Source organism: Cupressus sempervirens, chromosome 3, assembly GCF_028749045.1.
Source record: "Cupressus sempervirens isolate cs-2001-9-10 chromosome 3, ASM2874904v1, whole genome shotgun sequence".
NCBI classification, from domain to species: domain Eukaryota; kingdom Viridiplantae; phylum Streptophyta; class Pinopsida; order Cupressales; family Cupressaceae; genus Cupressus; species Cupressus sempervirens.
Genome location: NC_143120.1, coordinates 553068741 through 553090884, shown reverse-complemented (window position 1 = coordinate 553090884; position 22144 = coordinate 553068741). Strand labels below are relative to the sequence as shown.

Below are 22144 nucleotides of genomic sequence, written 5' to 3'. Positions count from 1 at the left end.
AATCACCAACTAATAAAGAATTAGCTGTCATTGTTTACCGCATAGATTAATTGATTAATGCACACAGACAATGAACAAGAACAACAAAACTCCAATTATTCGCATATGCCAAGACATTACATTATTGATGATAAGATAAGATGCTTTACAATGATCCCAGACGAGGTATAAATACTTCCCGCTGAACCTTCCCAAAGGGGTCTGTCGGCTACATAACAATCCTAATCTACCTGTCAACTACAAAATCTTTTCTGACAACACCCTAACGGCTACATAGTTTCTACCGACGACATCATCCCCCCCAAAAGAAAAGTCGTCTCCTAGCGACTTCAAAACAAACAAAAACAGGAGACCAGAAAATACAATAGAGAAAGACTATACACTAGAGAGAAGATTGCGATCCTAAAGAATGCCACTGCCGGCGCAACTCATAGACTTGCTTTGTCCGAATGCTCAAATCCTTCTAAATCCGTGTGTTAACCTCTATGGCTTCCTTCAAGAGAAGCGCTACATCCATAGCCTAAGTCTTTACCAACTGTAATTCCTACTGAGCCGCTTCCTTATCCTGAAACAGAGCTGCACACTCAGCTGCCCACACTGTTTGCTGGCTGGCCAAATCTGCATGTACCTTTTCCCTAGCCTCCTTCTCTGCTACCAAAGACCTCTCTACTACAACCCTGTCTGCGTCTGCATGCTTGCGAGCATAGTAGACTTCTTTGTACAATCCTACTACCTCGTGCGCCAGCTTCTCCATAGAAGTATTGCACGGACCCAACTCTGGCTCGGTGGCCCAATCTGCCAAAATCTCCGATGTCTCAACTGTTGGCCATCCTCTGTCCTCAAAACATGAACAGAACCGCTCCGAACAAATCCCCCTGATATAAGCTCGAACCAAATGCCACTCTCTCTGCCAAGTCATAGCCTACAGTGCCACATTGTGTCTCTTCTGCAGCGCAACCCACATAGCTCTGAGGTAATCTCTGCAACTGTCCTCATCTGACCCATAATCCTCCTTCGACACGTCATCCATGGTCCATTCCCCATCACTGTTCGTCTATGCTACTGCCGCTGTAACCATGTCCACATCTGGTGCCGCCGCCTCCTTCCTGAGCGCACCCGCCAACTGTGGAACTACCACCTCCCGTGGCTCTAATACGGCTGCTAGTCTTGGGGGGACTCTTCCATGACTAGGGGACTAAATAGACGGTCTGACCTCTACAAGAATGAGCCGAAACTGCTGTCTCAGAAATTTGCTCACTCTATCTATCACATCCATTCTCTTGGGTTGCTCTGACTGTGCCTCCGTCAACAAGGAAGATGAAATCGTGACCATAGCATTTGAATTAATAACATCCAAACAAACCTGGGGTTCAATCTCTGGCGCTGGCAACTCTATCAACTCTGGCTCTACTGGGACAACAGGGTCTGGCAGACAATCCTAGGAAGGCAAACCCTAGGTCAAAGCTATAGAAGACACAATATCTGTCGTGGCCGTGGAGAAAGCAACATCTGGAGTGGTCGCCGATGCAACAATTGTCGTCGATGGGACACCCTCAACCATTGCTCGTGGGACATTTGCTACTGCCAGTGGGGTCATCACGGCCAGTGCATGACGCTAACCAAAAGGAGGAATGTGTGAAGTAGGGGCGAACAAGTGTGCTGAAGTTGTTAACTACTAGTTCGGTGCCAAGTTCTACAGACGTACTCTCCTCCTCATACTCAGCCTCGTTGCTTTCTGAAGTCTCCTCCCATCCGCTGTCTGTGTCCCCATAAGCCTTCAATCCTCGGAGTACCTTCTTCTGCCTTCTTGCTGGCCCACTTGTGTCCAAATGTCGACAATAGAATATTGGAGGCTCCCCTTGTGCCAACTTTCCCTACAGAGGAGCCTCAAAATCATCCATTGGTATTTGATTAACTGCTGCCTCCAGAAACAAACCAATTGCAGGAGTGGCATAAAGAAGGTGTGGTGTTGGAGTGTCATGAACTCCTCCATCCTATCGGCAAGAACTGTAGCCCAATCATACACCGTGCCATTCATGATGCCATTCATGAATACAATCTGTGGTAATGCTATATCTGAAGCCCGAGTTGCCCCTATCAACTTACTCTTGATGACATCCATAATGCACTTCTAGTGGCCTTCCCGAATAAGACCTCGCCGAAGCCCTCTGCATTTAGACCCTTTTATCACTAACTCCATTTCCTCGAGCGTAAGATTGCGGCCCACTAATCGTATCCAGTGTTCTTTCCATTCCTGAGAAAGCTTGTGGTTCTTGATTTCCGCCTTTTTACCTCCTGGGCCAGGGATGCCAAAAACCCTAGTGAAATCCCTAGGCTTAAAGGAAACCATCATCCAATGCTTTTCGTACAAGAATGTGTTGGTTCTGTTGTGTCGATAATATGCTTCTATCATAGTCTGCAAAACTGATTCAAACAATCGGATGGAAAAAACTGGAAGCTGGATGGCCCAATGCACCTATGCCCGTATCAAAATCTACTTAATTAGGTCTACGTCCGGAGTTTCCTGCCACCACTTCTGGCACTCGCCGCCACTGAGTCCCTCTAACTGAACCGTGAGAGGGGTGAGTTCTACCCTGACTTTCTGTTTCTTACTGTTGGAAGCGGATGGCCCTGCAACTCGAATTCCTGAAGCTAAAACCCTCGCATTCTTCTCCATACTTGTCTTCAACTGGTTCTTCCACTGCTTCTGTTTTCCTGCCAATTCCATATAATAACGTCTTCTTCCTTCCTTTATAATATAGAGTTCCTACCGGTTTGGGCTTCTCGCAGAGAATATGTTTGAATATAGTTTTTGCTATTGTCTATTTATTTCCTTGTACTTGATTTTAGTCTAGTAATCCTCACGTACACGCGGCAACAAAACTTCTACCAAAATTCGCCAAATGCTGACTTCCCAATTTGGTATTGAAATTCATACTCACAGTCCCAAGGCCGGCGCTGTGCAATAGACTTCCGCGGAAACAAGCTCGAAAAGGAGCAAAGTCGTAACTGCCTGCAGCATTGAAATGTTTCAACTGCCTGTGATAGCGAAAGCTCCACAAAGAAGAGTGAGTCCACGGGAGAGAGGTCTTCCGAGGGAAAGAGATAACACGTTTTACACAGGTCTTTTCGTTCCCAAGATGTCAAATGCTATGAACCTTCCACTGAAGAGGAACAAGGGCGTGACAATAAAGGTAACCTTCCACGCAAATAAACGTCCGCGGAAGAGAAAATAAGGCCGTGTGAGTGGAGTGGCAACCTTAGGAGAATAAAGGCGTCCGCGGAAACAATCAGCAAAGTCGCCAACAGCTACCCGTCCACGAGAAAATAAAGAGTGACCAGTGGAAGCAAGGAGAAAGGCCCACATAAAAGAAAGCAAGACGCCGGAAAAGCAACCGTGGGAGGACAAGATAGTTCGCGAGGAAACAAGACTGTTCGCGGAAGGTTAGGAAAGACGTCCGCGAAACCAAAAAGGAGACGCCAAAAGCCACCTACCCGCGGAAAACAGTAGGCACCTACGGAAACACGATGCCATGGGGTGTCCGCGGGACAACCTGCCCAAGGCCACACTTTGCTTGCCACTTTTTCAAAAAAACATATTTTTTTATTTCTCTTTTCTTTTTTTTTCTTTTCTTTTTTCTTTTTTTTCTTTTTTTTTTTTAAATTCAATAAAATAAACATACCTAGTTATCCCTCCCAATTGTGCAAACGAGGGAGGCTTCCTGGAATGGTACATCTTCAACTTCGACCCATTCACTACCTTAGACACCTCTTGTCCATCCAAGGTCCACAATTTTATTGCCCCATTGTCACCTACCTCCCAGATCTAGTAGGGCCCGACCCACTTAACTTTGAACTTGCCTGGCGTGATCTCTTTCCGACCATCATACTTCAACACCCACTGTCCAAGTTGAAACCTGTTCAATTTCAAGTGTTTATCGTGCCATGCCTTACAACTATTCTGTGTTACCTTTGTCACCCACTGCGCCAACAATCTCTTCTCCTTTAGGTTGTTCAATTTATACAGTTGCTCCCTTAAGCTTTCCATGTCGCCTAACTTATTTTCCAATGCTATCCTCAATCTCGGTATCATGAATTCTGCGAGTACCACTACCTCTTGCGCGAACATTAATTGAAACAGCATGTGCCCCGTTGTTACTTTATACGCTGTACGGTAAGCCCAGAGAGCGAAGGGTAATTTTTCCTCCCAATCTTCACCTTCAACTGCACAGGATTTATAGATAATGGATACCAGGACTTTATTTATAGCCTCAGCTTGTTCATTTGCTCTCAGGTAGAATGGGCTCGATAATAAGTGGTAAATCTTGAATTCAGAGGTGAGCAGGCGAATAGCATGGTTCACGAAGTGTCCACCCCTATCACTTGTTAACTGTAATGGAATCTCGTACCTAGTAATGATTTGCTCATAAATAAATTTTGCTGTGCTTATCGCCGAGTTATCCGGTATTGCACGTGCTTCCACCCACTTGGTCAGGTATTTCGTCGCCACGATAATGTATCTGCACAGTCTAGTCTTGCTCACCTTCAGAGGTCCGATGAAATCCAATCCCCACTGTTCAAAGAGTTCCAGCGCGTGTGAAGGGTGGAGCAGCATAAAGTCTCTCTTCAACGGCTTCCCGGCCCATTGGCAAGTGTCACAACCGACAACCCATTCCTACGCGTCATTGTACACCGTTGGCCACCACAATCCTGCGAGTAGTATCTTCCTTACCGTGGTGTGGGGTCCCCATATGTCCACCTGCTGGCCCCTCATGTGCTTCTTTCAGTACTTTCGCTATTTCCTCCAACACACACCATCTGAGAATGTGATCTGGCCCCATTTTGTACAACAATACATTAATCAACTGAAATGTGCGGCTCCTTAATACCAATTTCCTCCTTTCATTCTCTAGCATCTCCCTCGATGGCTGTCCCGTGGACAAGTATTCCCCAATACTGGTATACCATTTTGGTAGCACTACAATTTGGAATAGCTGTGCATCAAGGAAGTCATCATTCATGCCTCCATCTGTTAATTCACCTGTTTCAATCCGTGATAGATGGTCTGCACTGACATGCTTCTTCTCGTCCTGTACAACGACTTTGAAGGTGAATTCCTGTAGCAAAAGGAGTCACCGACTGATTCTTCCTTGAATGACCGATTTATTTACCAAGTACAATAAAGCTTGATGGTCCACATAGAATGCAAATGGTGTTGCCAGTAAGTAGTGTTGGAACTTCTATACCGCGTAGACCATGCCAATGCTTCCCGTTCCGTTGTGTTGTAGTTCTGTTCTGCTTTTGATAACAGTCGGCTAGCAAAGTATATCGATTGATCCAAGCTGTGGTTGCCTATCTGCGCCATAGTTGGATGCGTCAACATGAACATGGAATTCCTTATCCCAATCCGGATATGCCACTATGGGTGTCGTAGCCAATTGTACCTTCAGCGCTTCAAATGCCTCATGTTCCTTCTACCATCTGAATGATTCTCCTTTGCACGTTAACTTGTCCAGCGGGTATGATACCTTGGCAAAAAATTTGATGAACCTCCTGTAGTAATCTATGTGTCCCACGAAAGATTTTACCTCCGTTACATTGGTGGACGGTTGCATCTCCAATATAACTCTTACTTTGTCTGGATCCATCTTCAATCCTTCCTTACAGACTATGTGTCCGAGCAACCTTCCCTGCGGAACCATAAACCTGCACTTCTTCGGATTCAGGGCTAGGCGCACCCGTTGGCATCTCTCCATACATTTGCCAAGTGCTGCCAAATGTTTGTCCTCGGCGCTGAATACCAACCAATCATCCAAGAATGCCTTGAAGTTCCCGACAGACATTTTCTCAAAAATATGCAGTATGATACGCTGGAATGTAGCAGGCGCATTGCACAAGCCAAACGGCATCCAATTATATGCGTACACTCCATCTTCTATGACAAATGTCGTCTTTCAATTTATCCTCCTCTGCGATTGAAATTTGATTGTATCCAGAAAATCCATCCATGAATGAGTAAATCTCATGTTCGGCTACCTCCTCCAGGATGTTGTCTGTAAATGGAATTGGAAACGGATCCTTGATCGTGACTACATTCAGGCATCTGAAATCAACGCATATCCGGATCTGGGTGGTGTCCTTTAGTGAGATTACTATGGGTGACACCCATTCACTGGTCTGCACCTCGAAAATAATACCGACTTCCAGCATCTGGTTGATCTCTTCTGTAACCCGTGTTGCATAGTTCTTGTTCATCCGGTATGGTCGCTTCCGTACAGGAACTGCACCTTCGACCAACAAGATGCGGTGCACACACAACTCCGGCGGTACTTCTTTCAGATCTTTGTATGTCCACACAAACACGTCTTTGTATTCCAAAAATATCTTGAATGCTGCTGCTTTGAGTACTAGATCCCAGTTATCTCCCACCAATATGTTCCTTGGTTCTGCTTCATCCCCCAAATTCATTGTTGGCAGTGTGACTTCATTGTATTTGATGGGCTCCCCCTCACTGAATGTATGGGCGGGTGTCTCATCCAACGGCGCATCCCCCTCTTTCATTTCTCTAAACTCTCTTGAAAATTCGTCTCCGTTGTAGCCTTCCTCTATCGACAGTACATTGCAGCTCTCGAACAGTTCATAGTCCTCTATCTGCCAGTGGTAAAGACCGTTGACAGAATCCACATCGTCGTCTATTGATCCTCCTTCCAATCGCAGGACTCCCTCCTGATCTAGTTCCATACGTTGCCTACCTTCATCTTCATCTTCAAAATCTAATGATAGAGCTTCTTCCCCCACCATCTGAGTGTGCAAATCAATAACGAATTTCTTCCCTTTACTTTCAAGTGATAAAGTGTTTTTCTTCCAATCATGTTTAACTTTGGCTTGAACAAGCCATCTGCGGCCCAGAATGGTGTTGTATCCTTTTCTCTTCAGCAGGATCACAACGAAGTCAAGCAAGAATGGTTGTGTTCCAATTGTCACCGATTGTGCCATCAGGATGTCGAGAGGTTTAATGCCATGTTGGTCTACTGTCAACAACTGAAATGTAGGTGGCCACAATGTCAGTTGTCCCAACCTCTTCCAAGTATCCTCGGGTAAGACGTTCACGTCGGACCCTCTGTCGACAATCGTGTCCGTCAGCACACTTCCGAGAATCTCCACCTCGATGACCGCTAGATGCCATCCAGATGCGAGGGCGAGCAACATGGGGTCTTCTCCACCGGCGGCAATTTCCTTCCCTCTTCTTGGTTCTCCTGGTAACTTGGCAGTTGGTGCGATATTTGTGAGTGTTGATCGGATCTAAGGCATCGTGATCAACAGATCATTATTCTAACAGGTACCTCCATTTGTAGTATCTGTTGTACAATGTTTTGTTCCGCACAGTTCCTTGGTGAGGTGTCTGCGGTGTCCTTCAATTGAGATGTCTCCACCTGTGTTGCTTTCTCAATTTCCTTTCGTACTTCATCCTCTTCTTTTCTTCCATTGGGTCGGGGTATAGTTTTTCTTGTGTCCGCGTGATTGCCAGCACCTCCTCTTCATCCATCCCAACGATGATCAGATTCACCCCAGACTTTGGGCACTTGGCATCTTCATGATCGTCGGGTCTGCACCACCTGCATAATAACTTTCGTGTGTTCATTGTTGGACAATCCCGGGCAAAGTGTCCCCACAAATTACATGCTTGGTACTGAACGATTGGCCTTCCGTTCGCATCGTACTGAATTCGACTTCGGCTACCATTGTTATTATTATTGTTCACATTGTTGTTATCCTGCCCACGTCTATTATTTCTATATCCTCCGGATGTGGCACCCTCTGTACTTGTGTTCCCACTTCCTCAGGACGCAGAAGCCTCCTGTGCCAGGAATACTTGTTGAGGTCCTCTAGTTTTCATGTTGAAGGGGCATTCTTTTGTGAAATGTCTCATGATCTGGTAGATGTCACAGAACTGGTTCTTTGGACAAGACCCTTTAGTGTGACCGTCTGTCTTACACTCCGTGCACCATAGGTCGCTTCCCTTAGTTTCTTTCTGCATGTTCTTAAATTCCTTCATCATACAGATCATGTCCTTCTGGAGAGCTCGGACCTTTTTGCTGCTATTTTTCTCATTGTTGCTCTCTTCTTCCAAAGACGTATCGTTGTCTGACTCACAGGAGCTACTCTTCTTCTTTTTCATCTTCTACTCACTTTCCAGGTTCATTATTCGATTGTACGCTTTCATGTATGACGATGGCAGCACAATCTTTATCTTCTTCCCTAGCTTCGAGTGCAGGCCTTCAATGAACCATCTTTTTTGCAGTCCGTCAGCTGGCTTATTTTCCATTTTATTTGTCAAGTCTTTTAATTTCCTGGCATAGACTCAAGCTGTTTCATTTTTCCCTTGCTTTGTGTTGTATATTTCTGCCACAATCTCATTGTTGTCGCGGAGTAGTTGAAATTTGGTGGTAAACTCCTTCTTAAGGTTGTCCCAAGTGGTTAATTTTTGAGGATTTGCGTTGGCGAACCAATCAATTGCAACACCCCGTAGGGTGGCCGGAAACTGTTGAACCCATTCATTTGTATCAATTATGCCATTTGCCCTCCAAATCATTTCGCATGCTTTACAGTGTCAGATCGGATCGGCCGTACCATCGCCATCAAACTTCGGCAGCTTTTCCTTTGGTCCTGCCATCACTACTGGATTTTGTGCATGGGTGTTGTTCGGTCCTACAACACTGGCGCTATTCACTCCCATGCTGGCGCTTAGTACTCCTACACCGGCGGTTTACACTCCCACACCGTAGCTTTGCACTCCCACACCGGCGATCTGCACTCCCACACCAGCGGTCTGCACTTCTACACCGGCGATCTGCACTCCTACACCAGCGTACTCTCCAACAATTGTCTTATCTCCAACAGCTGTGTCCTCTGGTGAAGAAGGGTCTTCCCGTTCCGAAAGTGTATCATAGACGAAGAGTTCACTCCATGCTCGTGCTCCCTCAACACTCCAAGTCGTGCGAGTCAATTCCCTTTCATTTGGATTCTCTTCCCTCAGCAAATACAGGTTCAAAAATTCCTCCCTTGCTTCTTCTACCAATTCCACCCGCTCTCGAGTTTCCTCCAACAATTCCTCAGCGCTTCGGTGCCCATCGGCAGTCTTCTGAAACCTCCTTTTGTGTTCTGCTTGCTGTGCCAAAATTAAATTTTCTTGCACAATATGTATTCCATCTTTTCCCTTTATCTTATTCCGATCCTTGTTAAGCTGATTTGACATTAAGCTTCATTCCTCCCTCCTTCCAGGTACATAGGGCAACGGCGCCAAATGTTTACCGCATAGATTAATTGATTAATGCACACAGACAATGAACAAGAACAGCAGAACTCCTATTATTCGCATATGCCAAGACATTACATTACTGATGATAAAATAAGATGCTTTACAATGATCCCAAACGAGGTATAAATACTTCCCACCGAACCTTCCCAAAAGGGTCCGTCGGCTACAAAATCTTTTCCGACAACACCCTGTAGGCTACATAATTTCTACCGACAACAGTCATATCATAAAAACTCATGCCAAATCTCTAGATGAACTATAGAAGCCCTCATTACACGTTATGGACAAATCTAGAATCTCCAATTCACCACAAGTATTATCAATCAACTCTTCACCTCCACCAGGAAAATGATCATTATCACATGAGTTTTCAGATCCTCAGTTTATCCTCATCCTCATGTGGAAAATTTGTTACATCATAATTTTGTAAATGCATAGAACTGTTGTTGTAAAAATCAGAATTCTTGTGGTTGACTTCTTGCTGGTTCATTTGATCTTAATTAGCATAGCGTACCTCGTTTTAATAGGAAAAGGTGGAAATGCTATGCCCACTCTTATTTTCACAAATTTTGTTGATTTCTTCAATATTTTGTATGATCTCTTTAGTCTTTGAATTAAGACAATCTTCCTTGTGAGTGGGTGCCACAGAAATCTGATTTTCAGCCTTGTACAATGAGTAATGTGCCATACACAACTGAAGATAAAGCTCATCTACCTCATTCTCTTTATCATTAGCAAACTTGATGACCTTATCTCTATCTTTGGACAATTTCAAATAATTTGATTTCATCATTTCCAATGCCCTTATAATTGTGTGAAGGTATGCACTATTAATTCAAACATTGTCCCCTTTTTCCTTTCCTCAATTTGTACTTCCAATATGGTTTCTTCAATTATGGGTACTTGTCAAAATGCACTAATGCTGCAACAACAATGTCACCCATGACTTTTAACTTATCTTCTAGAGTACCTACTCCAAATTCTTCATCTAGAAATTAAATTTCTGATTGGTTATTCAAATCAGCCCCTTTGGTGTCATCATCATGGTCTGGCTCACATATACAAGTTTGAACAGCCCTTTAGTTGGAAGAAAGTTCATCATTTGCTGCACTATTTTCAGATTATTAAGGGTATTTTCCTCCACCTCAAAATGCATAGCCTCGAGGATCTTCTAGTATGTCATCATTTTTCAAATGATTCATAATTATGGAAAGATTCATTTCCTTCATTGGGAGCATTAAATGCTTGTTAATAACAACTTCCAAGTCATCAAATAAGAGGCTGGAGCATAGTAGCACAGAGATGCATCCCCCCAAAAAAATCCCGACGTCTCTACGATGGGGACATACCGGGGATGGGGGAACATCGATCCGATGTCTCCTACGGCGCCACCAATCTGTTGCTATTCTAGTGGACAAGGAGGGACATCTCGGCATCCTCTAAGGAGACAAGGGGATATCTCAGCGTCCCTCGAGGAGACAGGGGGATGGGAACAAGTCCTTTGACCCCTCCAAGGGACAGCTAGGCATCCCCTATCAAACCAAAAAAAAAGTTTGTTAAACGAACTAAAACATTTTTCTAATATTCTATTGATCGTATTGAGTACCATATCATGTTGCTCAACATAATCATTTGTATGATAAGATACTCGTACTTTTGATATCTATGACTATTATCATTTAATATTTTTATAATAGAAGTTAGAACTCTTCCATTTGCTGATTCGAATATTTAAAATTTTAATATTTATTGTTCAATGTTCAATGCAATGTTCAGGTATTTAAATTTTAGTAAACTAGTATTTTACATCTTTATGTCTTATATTGTTATACATATTTTCACAACAAGCATTTTAAGTACCACATGTATAGTATATAGCATATACAACCTCCCATTCCCCATAGTCATCCCCTTGCCATCCCCAAATTGAGGCCCCTTTATCCCCCCTACTCGGAATGCTGTCCCCTAGGTCGATGTAACTATGGGTTGGAGTATCTCTTACCATTAACCATAGCTGATCCCCACTCCTTGCAAGTTTGGGTATCATTATGTTGGAGCAGAACTATAGGATTTTTAACTTCCTCAATGCTAATCTGAACTTCCTGGGCTGAATCATCTTCCTCATTGTCCTCACAGATGTGATCAAGTGACCAAGTATGCTGGCAAGTGAAACAAAGCTTCTCTTTACTCATTTGGTTCTTGCTCATTTTCAAAGTTTTGCAACCTGTATGCCTATTGATCTTAGCTCACATACAATCACTCCTTGAACATTTCCATCTCATGCTCAATCAATTGACTTGTGAGCTCATAGGCTATAGACAAGATTTTATGATCCTCTCTCCATATTGCTAGCAAATCTGTAATAATCCCAACGAGCTTGCTCTACCCAATAGATGATATTGCTAAATTTCAAACACAATATTGGAACATGAAAGTATACTACTCATGCCTGTTTATGTCTTATTGTCAGATTACATATAAATCTGGCCATTGAAACTTCGCAGGTTTCTTATTCCTTTTTTTTTTCAACTAAATTTGCATAGTTCAGTATGAGGACAAACTTAATGAGCAACTCCAGCTTCAATTTATTGTCTTACATAATAAATATTTGCAGAATCAAACAACATTGATCATAGTGAACCTCGATTAATGCCGTCAGTAAATAAAAACCTCGTCCATGTTGGCAGCAGTGAACACCAAATTGCCACAGTATTAATGCCCCAGTTTGCAGCAGAAAGATGCCCCATTTGGTGTAAGTAATCGCAGCCCTGTTAGGGTCTTCTGGCCACCTATGTATCACAGGAAATTACCATGCCACAGGAGAGTATTTTAAATTTAAAACAGGACCTGCAAACGTCTGGGTTGCTGATGGAAATTGCACCTCATAACAGGTATCACAGACACCCACAAAACAGAACCAAATATGCAAACAGGACCAGATATGCACCGTCCAAATACTCCAGACTTCAACCGCCCAAATACAAGTAATTGACATCCAAATGCAGATAATAATGGTACCAGAATAATTACATTCAAACACTTGGATTGTAGCTGTAGCAACTCCTAGCAGCAAGAAATCCTAACGCTGATGTGTGGGAAATTTAAGCGTTCTAATGGCAGAGAATTCCCAAGCTAAATTGCAGTCCAAATCCACGCTCAACAGTAGAGACAGATGAGTGCACTGATCAAAACCCTCCAGCAAAATCCCAATATCAATTTGTTTCTCAAACACAGCAACAACAGTAAGAGAAACGCTGCAATTCAGATTGCAAACCAATCCACATCACTATACTTCAGCAGTGGTTGATGCACAACTTCAATATTCAACCCTCGGATCAAACCCTTATACTTCAGCAAGGGCACAAACTTAGAAACTCCACAAAGGCAGCAAAGCAAATAATCAATCGGATGTCTTTCTTATCAAATGGGATCATATTTATAATCTCCAAATGGCACAAGTTTCCCAAATGAACTCCACTTAAAGAGCTTCCTCAGCACAACATTAAAATATAATAAAGTGTCATTATAATATAATTTATTAATTGCTTTTGGCTCCCAAAAATGACCTTTTCCACCATAACATAATATTCTGGCACACAAGGCCACTATTTCTTGTGCCCGCGATTTGAAACTTTTCAACCTAGTTCCAACGAGCTATGATACTGAGGTGACCAACATACAACACCAACAAAAATAGCAACCTCAGCATATTTAGCTAAATAATAATAATTCACCTGTCTTGCGAAAACAATTGAAAAAGCATCATAATTGAAATCTAACAACACCAAAGTGGTCTTGATAAAAAAAGACAATGAATGAACCTGACAAGATCACTTACTATAAATAGACGCTCCCTCCAAGATTCTTGGAGCCCAAAATAATAAGTGAGAGCATCACCCAACTCCTCTAACTCAACTGCGCTCATTGGAAACAACAGCTGGACTTACTATAAATAATAAGTCCTTCAAATGGAGCCAAAATACACCATAAGTTGTTAGAAAGCCTATAACTCCACAACTAAGACCCTCAAATCCCACTGTTAGCTCACGAGGGTCACAATGGTGAACTGACCAAGTCAGCTGCAGGAATTACAAAATCTGATTGTAGTTGTTCGCATATGTCATCATCCTCATCTAAGATTAAGGACATGATTATTTTTATGCAAGATCTCACAATGTCTGGATGATGTTCCCTAAACTCCCTTAAGAAACATTGAAACAGTTGAAGAATTATTACTTCACAACCGAGATCCAATATGATGATTAAAACATCTAGTTATTGTCATGAGTTCCAAGGTTTTAGTCCTCTTACCAAAGGTAAGGCTTTTGACATCATGTAGTCCACCTACGGAATCACAATCAATTGCATAACCTTCTTCAAGATGTTATCACTGTAAGATATAACAGGAGTTGTTATTCTGATACATTCACCAAGGTACGAGGCAACCATTAGTCTTAATCCTTAATTCAGATGCTCCATTAACCTTTATTACACTACAGCAACCATTGAGGGTTGCAAGGCCCAATTCAAAAACCTCCAACCATACTGATCCATTTTGGATAAACATGAATCCAATAGTTTATTCAGAGGTTTCACAAACTCTAATTGCAATCCCATTATATAGAGCTCATTCCAGACTGCTTTCTTTTTGGAAGTACCATAGTTGATTGCCACTAATTGTGTCATTGAATTCTTTTGAGAACAAATTACTTTTCAAATTCTCCATTGACTAGTCAAGCTGCATCTCCGTTGATACTTACCACTGCAAACAACCATGCCAATCTGACCACTGTAGAGACTTCTGGTTGGAATCTTTCCCAAATAGACAAACCTTTAACTGTTTATACATTTGTCAAACAGTTGTAGTGAAAACCCCTGTTTATTGTCTTCTAAATTTTGTCTTATCATTCAATTCCTTATTGAATTCAAATTCAGGCATATCGTCAAGCAGTTGGCATTTTGTTGAGATGAGAAATAAATACGTTTAAGTCCAATACTACTATTGAATTGAAATTAGAAAGTATTATATGCAGAAATATTAATTAAACTGCTAAAGATTGATTCTCTGTACATTGGCAAACAATACAGAATCAGAAAACATTTGAGAATTTCACTTACAAGCGCTTGAACTAATCCCAACTTCAAAATTCAGTCTCATCTACAAACTGGAGATGATACACGACTACTCTTAGTAATAAATCTGAACTTTTGAACTAAACTCAATGTTGGCACACATTGAATCCAAAACATTCTCCCATGAAACTTCAGGTGTTTTAGGTTCGCCCCCTTCAGTAAAATGAAACACTTTGATTCATTAGCCCCAATGGATGACCATGGTTTTTCAACTTGATGCATATGCAATTATCTTCCAATGTTCTTTCATTCGTCTGTTGGGGTATCCTTGCACGCCACTAGCAGAAGTAACAACATCCAAGAAGTCATTCATGACATCAGACAGAGCTAACGGCAAGCCCATTGTAATTCAATTCCTCCCAACAATTTTCAAACATTCGAACCAATGTGAAATAATTCTAATACACCATAGTTTACTCCACTAATAGTTTAATTGAAGACTTAGCTCTCACCCAGCAACAAGGTTTGAATATAAAATTTAATTAAGCACTTCAACCATAGGCCATGATATGAGTAGTTTTTTGGCCAAGAATTATCTATTTCCGATTATACACTTTACTCAGAACAAAGTTTCAAGGCCACAACAAAATCAATTTTTTTGGCCGAAATTTTGCAATATTCAAATGTTCACAGCAATGAAGCAGCACGATAGATATTAAAACGGCCCTCAATCTTAATATCTTGGTCAATGATTGTTAAACCATCACTTGAAAGCTCTGATGAAAATTACTGATCTTCAATTTCTTCAAATTACAAACTCATGACAATAATGACCGCATGGGTCAAATATTAAACAGACCTTTACAATAGTTTGGTTGGGGCCCACCAAATAAAAATCAAAATCTCAGCAAAGAATTAATCCAATACTATTGAGAAATTAATTAATTTCTCTTCAAATGGTTCATATTCCAGTTTTCAAACCCATTTTGTCAAGCTACAATTCCTCCATGGACGACTTATGCCCAGAGTAATACTGTCACCACTTTCTTTGAAACACAGACACCACGTAACCAAATTCTTTGCACATGAATGCCAAAAATCTCCCAACAATCTTTGTAATTGCCAAAAATCTCCCAACTATTGTCAGTAAAATGTATAGTGTAGCCAACGGGTAGAGTAGTATCCGAACAAGCACGTGACGCTTGAGTCACCCCTTCGGAAAGTTATATGTACACGTCCGAGATGGACTTTGGAATCATCGTGGTAATCATTGTGATCATTGTAGTCATTGTTTTTGGATTGTAATCAATAAGTGCATATATGAATAAAGTATTTGTTCTGTGTTGAATCGTGTTACACATATGTTAAGCTTTTACCCTGTATGGTAAACATTTGGCGCCATTGCCAGACGAACTTGGAACGAAGGAATGATATGAAGATCAATGTTGAATTTGCTTAATAAGGATAGGAACAAGGTGAAAGATAAGGATGAACTACGTATAGCACAAGAAGTTTTAATTCTAGCACAGCAGACAGAGCGCAAGCAGAGGCTTCAACAGATTGTCGAGGGGCACCGAAGGGGTGAAGGGTCACAGACGGAGGAAGTGCACTCACCTAGTAGACTGAGGAGTGCCGAGGAATTGCTAGAGGAAACTCGACAATGCTTAAATTTGGTGGAGGAAACAAGGGAAGAGTTCCTTAACTTGTATACGTCGAGGGGAGAGTGTCCGAACGGAAGGGAAGCAACTCGCACGGCTCGGAGTATCGAGGGAGCACAACCGTGAAGTGATCTCTTCGTTCTTGATACATCGAATGAACGGATACAGGCAAAGAATTGAACATCACTTGAAGACCTTTCACTAGACAATGCGGTTGTTGGAAACAAGATTGTTATACAGAACAATGCAGGAGACCAGGACAGCGCAGGAGTACAGAAAAGCGCAGGAGACCAAAAAAGCGCATGAGTCCACAACAGTGCGGGAGTGCAAAACAACGTGGGAGCTCAGAACAGTGCAGGTACACAAGTACCTCAGAATCAAAGGAAAGTAACGATGGCAGGTCCTAAAGAAAAATTGCCCAAGTTTCATGATGATGGTTTAGCAGACCCTATCCGACATTGTAAAACGTGTGAAACCATATGGACGGCAAATGGTGTGACAGATGAAGACGATTGGGTGAGATAGTTCCCAGTGACCCTACAGGGTATGGCGATAGATTAGTTTTCTAATACCAGTCCTCAGAAACTCAATACATGGGAGAATGTTAAAAAAGAATTTATAGCAGAATTCAAATTGCTCCGAGATGATAATGAAATAGTGGCAAAGATATATAGTACTAAACAAGGAAAGAATGAAACAGTCCGAACCTATGCCAAACAATTGAAAGAATTGATTGGAAAGATGGAGAGTCAACCAGCGGACAGTTTGAAAAAATGGTGGTTTGTGGAGGGGCTACGGCCGGCTCTTAAAAAAAAGATGAACATTGTACCACTAACGTCATACACCGACACCTATACTCGTGCCATGGATTTGGAAAGTGAACAAAAGACGAGTAAGAAGAAAAAGCATAAATCCTTTGATTCGGATAATTCATCCTCGAAAAGTAGCAGTAGCGATGAGGAGTCGAACAAGAAGGTGAAAGCATTACAGGAAGACATGCTTCAGATGATGAAGGAAGACATGCTTCAGATGATGAAGGAATTCAAGAATTTGAAAAAGAATCTGGACACAATGAAGGGAGAGTTGTGGTGCACAGATTGCACAGAGGATAGCCATATGAAGGGTTAATGCCCGAAGAAGCAATTCTGTGACATATGCCAAGTAGCGGGACATTCCCTAAAGGAGTGCCCATTTAACTTGAAAGCAAAAGGACACCAGCAGGTATTACTAATGCAGGAAACGTCCAACAACAGCAATAACACAAGCAATGATGCAACTTTGGGTGGATATCAAAATAATAATAAGCGCGGAAGGGGTGGAAATAATAATAATAACGGAGGCCGAAGTAGAATACAGTATGATGAGCAGACGGCCAATGATACAGTGTCGGGCATGCAATCTTTAGGGTCACTTCGCTAGGGACTGTCCTACGAAGGAGACGCCACAACTACTATGCAGATGGTGTGGTCCAAGGGACCATGAAGATTCAAAATGTCCAAAGCAAGGCGTAAATCTATTAAGTATTGAAACGTGTAATGAGAAGGTACTGGCGATCATGCAAGAACAAGCGAGGAAAGCAAAATATCCGAATGCGGAAGAAGAAAAGGAGAGGCTACAAAAAGCCCGAACAGAGATAGAAAAGTAGATGAAAGCAGAGAAGTTACAAATGAAGGACATTGCCGAAACATCAAAAAGAAACTTGGCGGAACAAACATGGTGAAACAGATAATGCAAACGGAAGTGCCCATTAAATTAAACGACCTTCTCACGATGCCACAGTTGTGTACAGCTATTATAAATATGATGTCATCCCCGAGAGTGACGGAGGAAGCAAAGGATAGTAAGGAAACAATAGCAGCAGCAACAAACCCGATGTTGTTGGCACTTACGACAAGTAGACACCCGACAGTGGTGGAGATGGGCATTCTGGGTACTGTGCTAACGGATACAATAGTAGATGGAGGGTCGGGGGTGAACGTGTTGGCAGAAGATATTTGGTAAAAACTTGGACAACCAACACTATGGCCACCTACTTTCCAGTTACTTATAGCAGATCAACATGGGATAAAGTCGTTGGAAACTTTGATGGCACAGTCGATAACAATTGGGACACAACCCTTTTTATTGGATTTTGTGGTCATCCCACTAAAGAGAAGAGTGTACGACACCATCCTAGGATGGGGGTGTATGGTGCAAGCTAAGGTAAAACATGATTGGAAAAGGAACACCCTATCCATGGAGAAAGGAGGCAGGAGATTCACAATTGATTTGCATACACAAATGGTAGGAGAAGAAGCAGCGTCATCAGACTCAGAAGGCAAAGGCGAAAGTGACAACGAAGGAAAAAAGAGGATGGAACGAGATGAAGAAGGGGTGTTGAGAGTAAGAGAGTCAACTGATGACGACCTAGATTTGGTAAATGGATTGCTACACTGGCAAATGGAAGATTATGGGGTCTTTCCAAGTTGCAACATTTTGAGTGTCAAGGAAGGAAAAGCAGACAATGAGTTCCCGAAGGAGTACAGTGAACTGAAGGAGGGAGAAGCGCAGGTGGATGAAACATGGGCCCATACGTTCAATGAAGATAAATTGATGAAGTACGAAGAGCCTACGATGAAAACAATGAACTTAGTTGATGAGGAAAATCCGAAAAACATTCTGGTAGGAGATGACTGGAATCCAGTGTTGAAGATGGCAGCATTCAAAATATTCATGGAGTACAAGGATGTTTTTGCTTGGACATATAAAGACTTAAAAGAAGTACCACCAGAGCTATGCGTCCATCAAATACCATTGATCGAAGGTGCAGTACCATACGAAAGAAGTCGTACCGAATGAATAAGAACTATGCAGCATGGGCCATAGAAGTAACACAAAATAGGAGGAAAGCATGGCACGACAAGCACTTAAAATTAAACAACTTTCAACCCGGCCAGTTAATACTGAAGTATAATGGACCAAATGAAATTAGGCCTGGAAAGTTCAAAGTTAAATGGGTTGGACCGTACAAGATACGGGAAGTTGGATATAACGAAGCAATTAAGTTGTGGACACTGGACGGAAAAGAAATACTAGATGTTGTAAATGGATCGAAGTTGAAAATATACCGTGAAAGAAATGGTCCCCCGCCAACAAACAGCTGAGGAAAGAAAAGAAACATCTGTAAATAATGTATATATGTATAATAAGTAATAAAATATTAAAGATTAAAATAGTTTAGAGTACGAAATAATAAACTATAGTTTTAAAGTGTGAAGTAACAAAGCGATAAAACATGAAGGAACACAGCCTGTCGTACGGCCTTAAAGGAGGTAATATGCAAACAAATTCATAATTGGAAGAAGTTAAAGAGCGTACGGCCTTGTGGCTCAGAAGACATAAGAGGAAGCCGTACGGCTAGAGGCACAACATAGAAGGAGGTGATAATGTGAAGCCCATACAGCCAACAGCAGGAAGAGGAAATAAGACTGTACGGCCAGGTAAAATCACTAGTCATAAAAGATCGTGTATGCCAGAGAAGATAGGAGGAAAGAACGAATTGAGGACCGTACTAAAAACCAATGCATTTTGAGAAGAAACCGTACGGCTAAGTATCGAGACAGTGTGAAGGAGACTGTACAGTCAACAAGGAACAGGCTGTGTAAGTTGCAGTACGGCCAGTGGATAGACAAGCAGTTTCCAGAGATAGTGAAACCTCTATATGGCTAGAGGAAGGCATAAGGAAGTGGATCAAAGACCATATGGCCAGCCAGCCATTTGAAGGAAGACCATACGGACAAAGAACAGTAGATACTATAGACCGTATGGCCAATAGAGCAACGTACAGAAAATATAATTCATAAGTGTTGGAACCTGTATAAAGCCGTAAGGATGGAGGTATTTAAAACGTGTGGAAAGACAATCGTACGGAGAAGATAAAAGACAGTACATTAGCAGTGAAGTAGAAAGCAGAAGCTAAACGGTGATTAAGGACCCAAGGAGGGTCGTATGGCGTACGGATGCAGTACTTTGAGACAAGAAGAAAAGGAGTAAGAGTTGTGCAGCAGTAGAGCAAGACAAATTCAGGGTGAAAGATTCGTACGGACAAGAAAAGAAATTTGTAGCAGGTAAATGATGCAAAGGATGTAGCCGTGCAGCAGAAAGAAATAGAGGAAGGAGCAAAAATTAAAAAAAAAGGATAGATTGAAACAGTTTGGAATGAGTAATGCATGATGCCAAAGGGAAGGGTAGACATAAGCAATTACCAAAAAGAGTGTGGAATCGGAAGAAAATGACAGAAATAGTGTGTTTTATGCAGTTTTGTGTGGTTTCGGAGTGCTAATTTGGCCTTGGCACCCTGTATCGCGACAGGGAGCGCGCCCGAGGCGCTACCCCAGGACCCCGCGGGGGCGTTACCCCTCGACCCCACTGGGGGCGATGCCCCCTAGACCCCCAGTCATTGCAGTTATCAATCATGGGAAGTGTGACCAGTTGATGAGACCTAGAGCTGCTGCAGGCATAGTGTGCCAGAGATGAAAAGATCAACGGAGCAAGCCTTTCAAGAGGGGTGATACGCTTTGAGGCACTTGGAGTAGGTGTTGGACGTAAAACTGTCTTGGTGAATGCATAGAGAGCTCGGGAGGAGTTGATCATCCAATTGAAGGCAATACAACGACACTTGGCTCATTGTACCCAAGAGTTGGAAACAGAGAAAGCGGCGCGAGTGGTTATCAAGGTCAGCTAAGGACACAGTATTGTGTTAGCATAAGCTACAGATGCAACGTGGTTTGGAGATCAGTTTGGTGCAGACACGGGACAATGTGAAAGTGATGTGACAGAAACAGAATTATCTTGTTGTAGTTAGTCAATGTATTTTGTTTCGGATATTTTGTAATTGTCGTGCGGAGACAACTTTTCTTTTGGGGGGATGATGTTGTCGGTAAAATGTATAGTGTAGCCGACGGGTAGAGTAGTATCCGAACGGGCGCGTGACGCTTGAGTCACCCCTTCGGAAAGGTATATGTACACGTCCAAGATGCACTTTGGAATCATCGTGGTAATCATTGTGATCATTGTAGTCATTGTATTCAGATTGTAATCAGTAAGTGCATATATGAATAAAGTATATGTTCTGCGTTGAATCGTGTTACACGTGTTAAGGTTTTACCTTGTACGGTAAATACCAACAATCTTTGTAATAGTCAAAACTTTTCAGGTCACCAAAATTGTGTTTTCCCAATTAAACACAGCATATGGTTCTAAATTTAGAAGAGAATATCAACGATAGCCCAGAGGGCATGTTGTAATGCCCCAAATTATTAAAAACTCGTTAAAAAGAATCATTGTTGACTCCATAGCAAAGCTAACAAATCTGTTCCGAGAAGACATCTCATCTCCTAGAGATGTTTTAATTCAAGAATACTTTTTCTTATGTTAACTTCACTCTAATATATGAAAAGGTTCCAAGGAAATTGCAACAAGTTGTTTCCAAGTGCAAACATGGCAGGAAAGAGCTTCTCTATGCTTCAAGAGTGACCACAGAATTCTGCTCCACAACAAAATAAACTACCTCCGTTGAAATGCAGACCATACTCAAAAGTTTGCTTCCTCAACAATTTTCACGGTCATACCAATGTTGACCCAACACAATATCAATTTTTAAATCACGGCACAATATTTCATTACAAAGAAGAATGACCTTTGCTACTACAAGATTCGCAGCCAGCTTCTCGATAGTGTCCCACAGAAGCAATTATATTCGTTGATATAGTTACCAATCAGTCATGGCAATGAAAGGAAATTTATTTCAGAAGCTCATCCAATGTTTTCCTACAACTTGGAGAAATATATTATTCCATAGCAAACCTTTCGGCTCTTTAGTTGTTTTCTATTAGGTCTCGCTCTATATGCCACAATCAATCAAAGCCTGGCCTGCACATTATTATTTCTTCTTCTATTTTCTGAAAAAGGGAATATAACCACAATGACAGTTCCTCAGCATATATCAAACTTTACAGAGTCATTTTACACTAGACTTGGCTCCGCACCATTTCAACCAAATAACCACTACACTTATTTGTGATTAATAAAAACCTCACATACTGGCTAGAAAACC

General features: G+C 42.0%; 1 protein-coding gene across 1 annotated transcript in view; it reads right to left on the bottom strand.

Moving 5' to 3' along the window:
- GSH2 (glutathione synthetase 2) overlaps positions 1–22144 on the bottom strand; it is a 220641-nt gene that overhangs the window by 181878 nt on the left and 16619 nt on the right. The gene's annotated exons all lie outside the window — the stretch shown is intronic.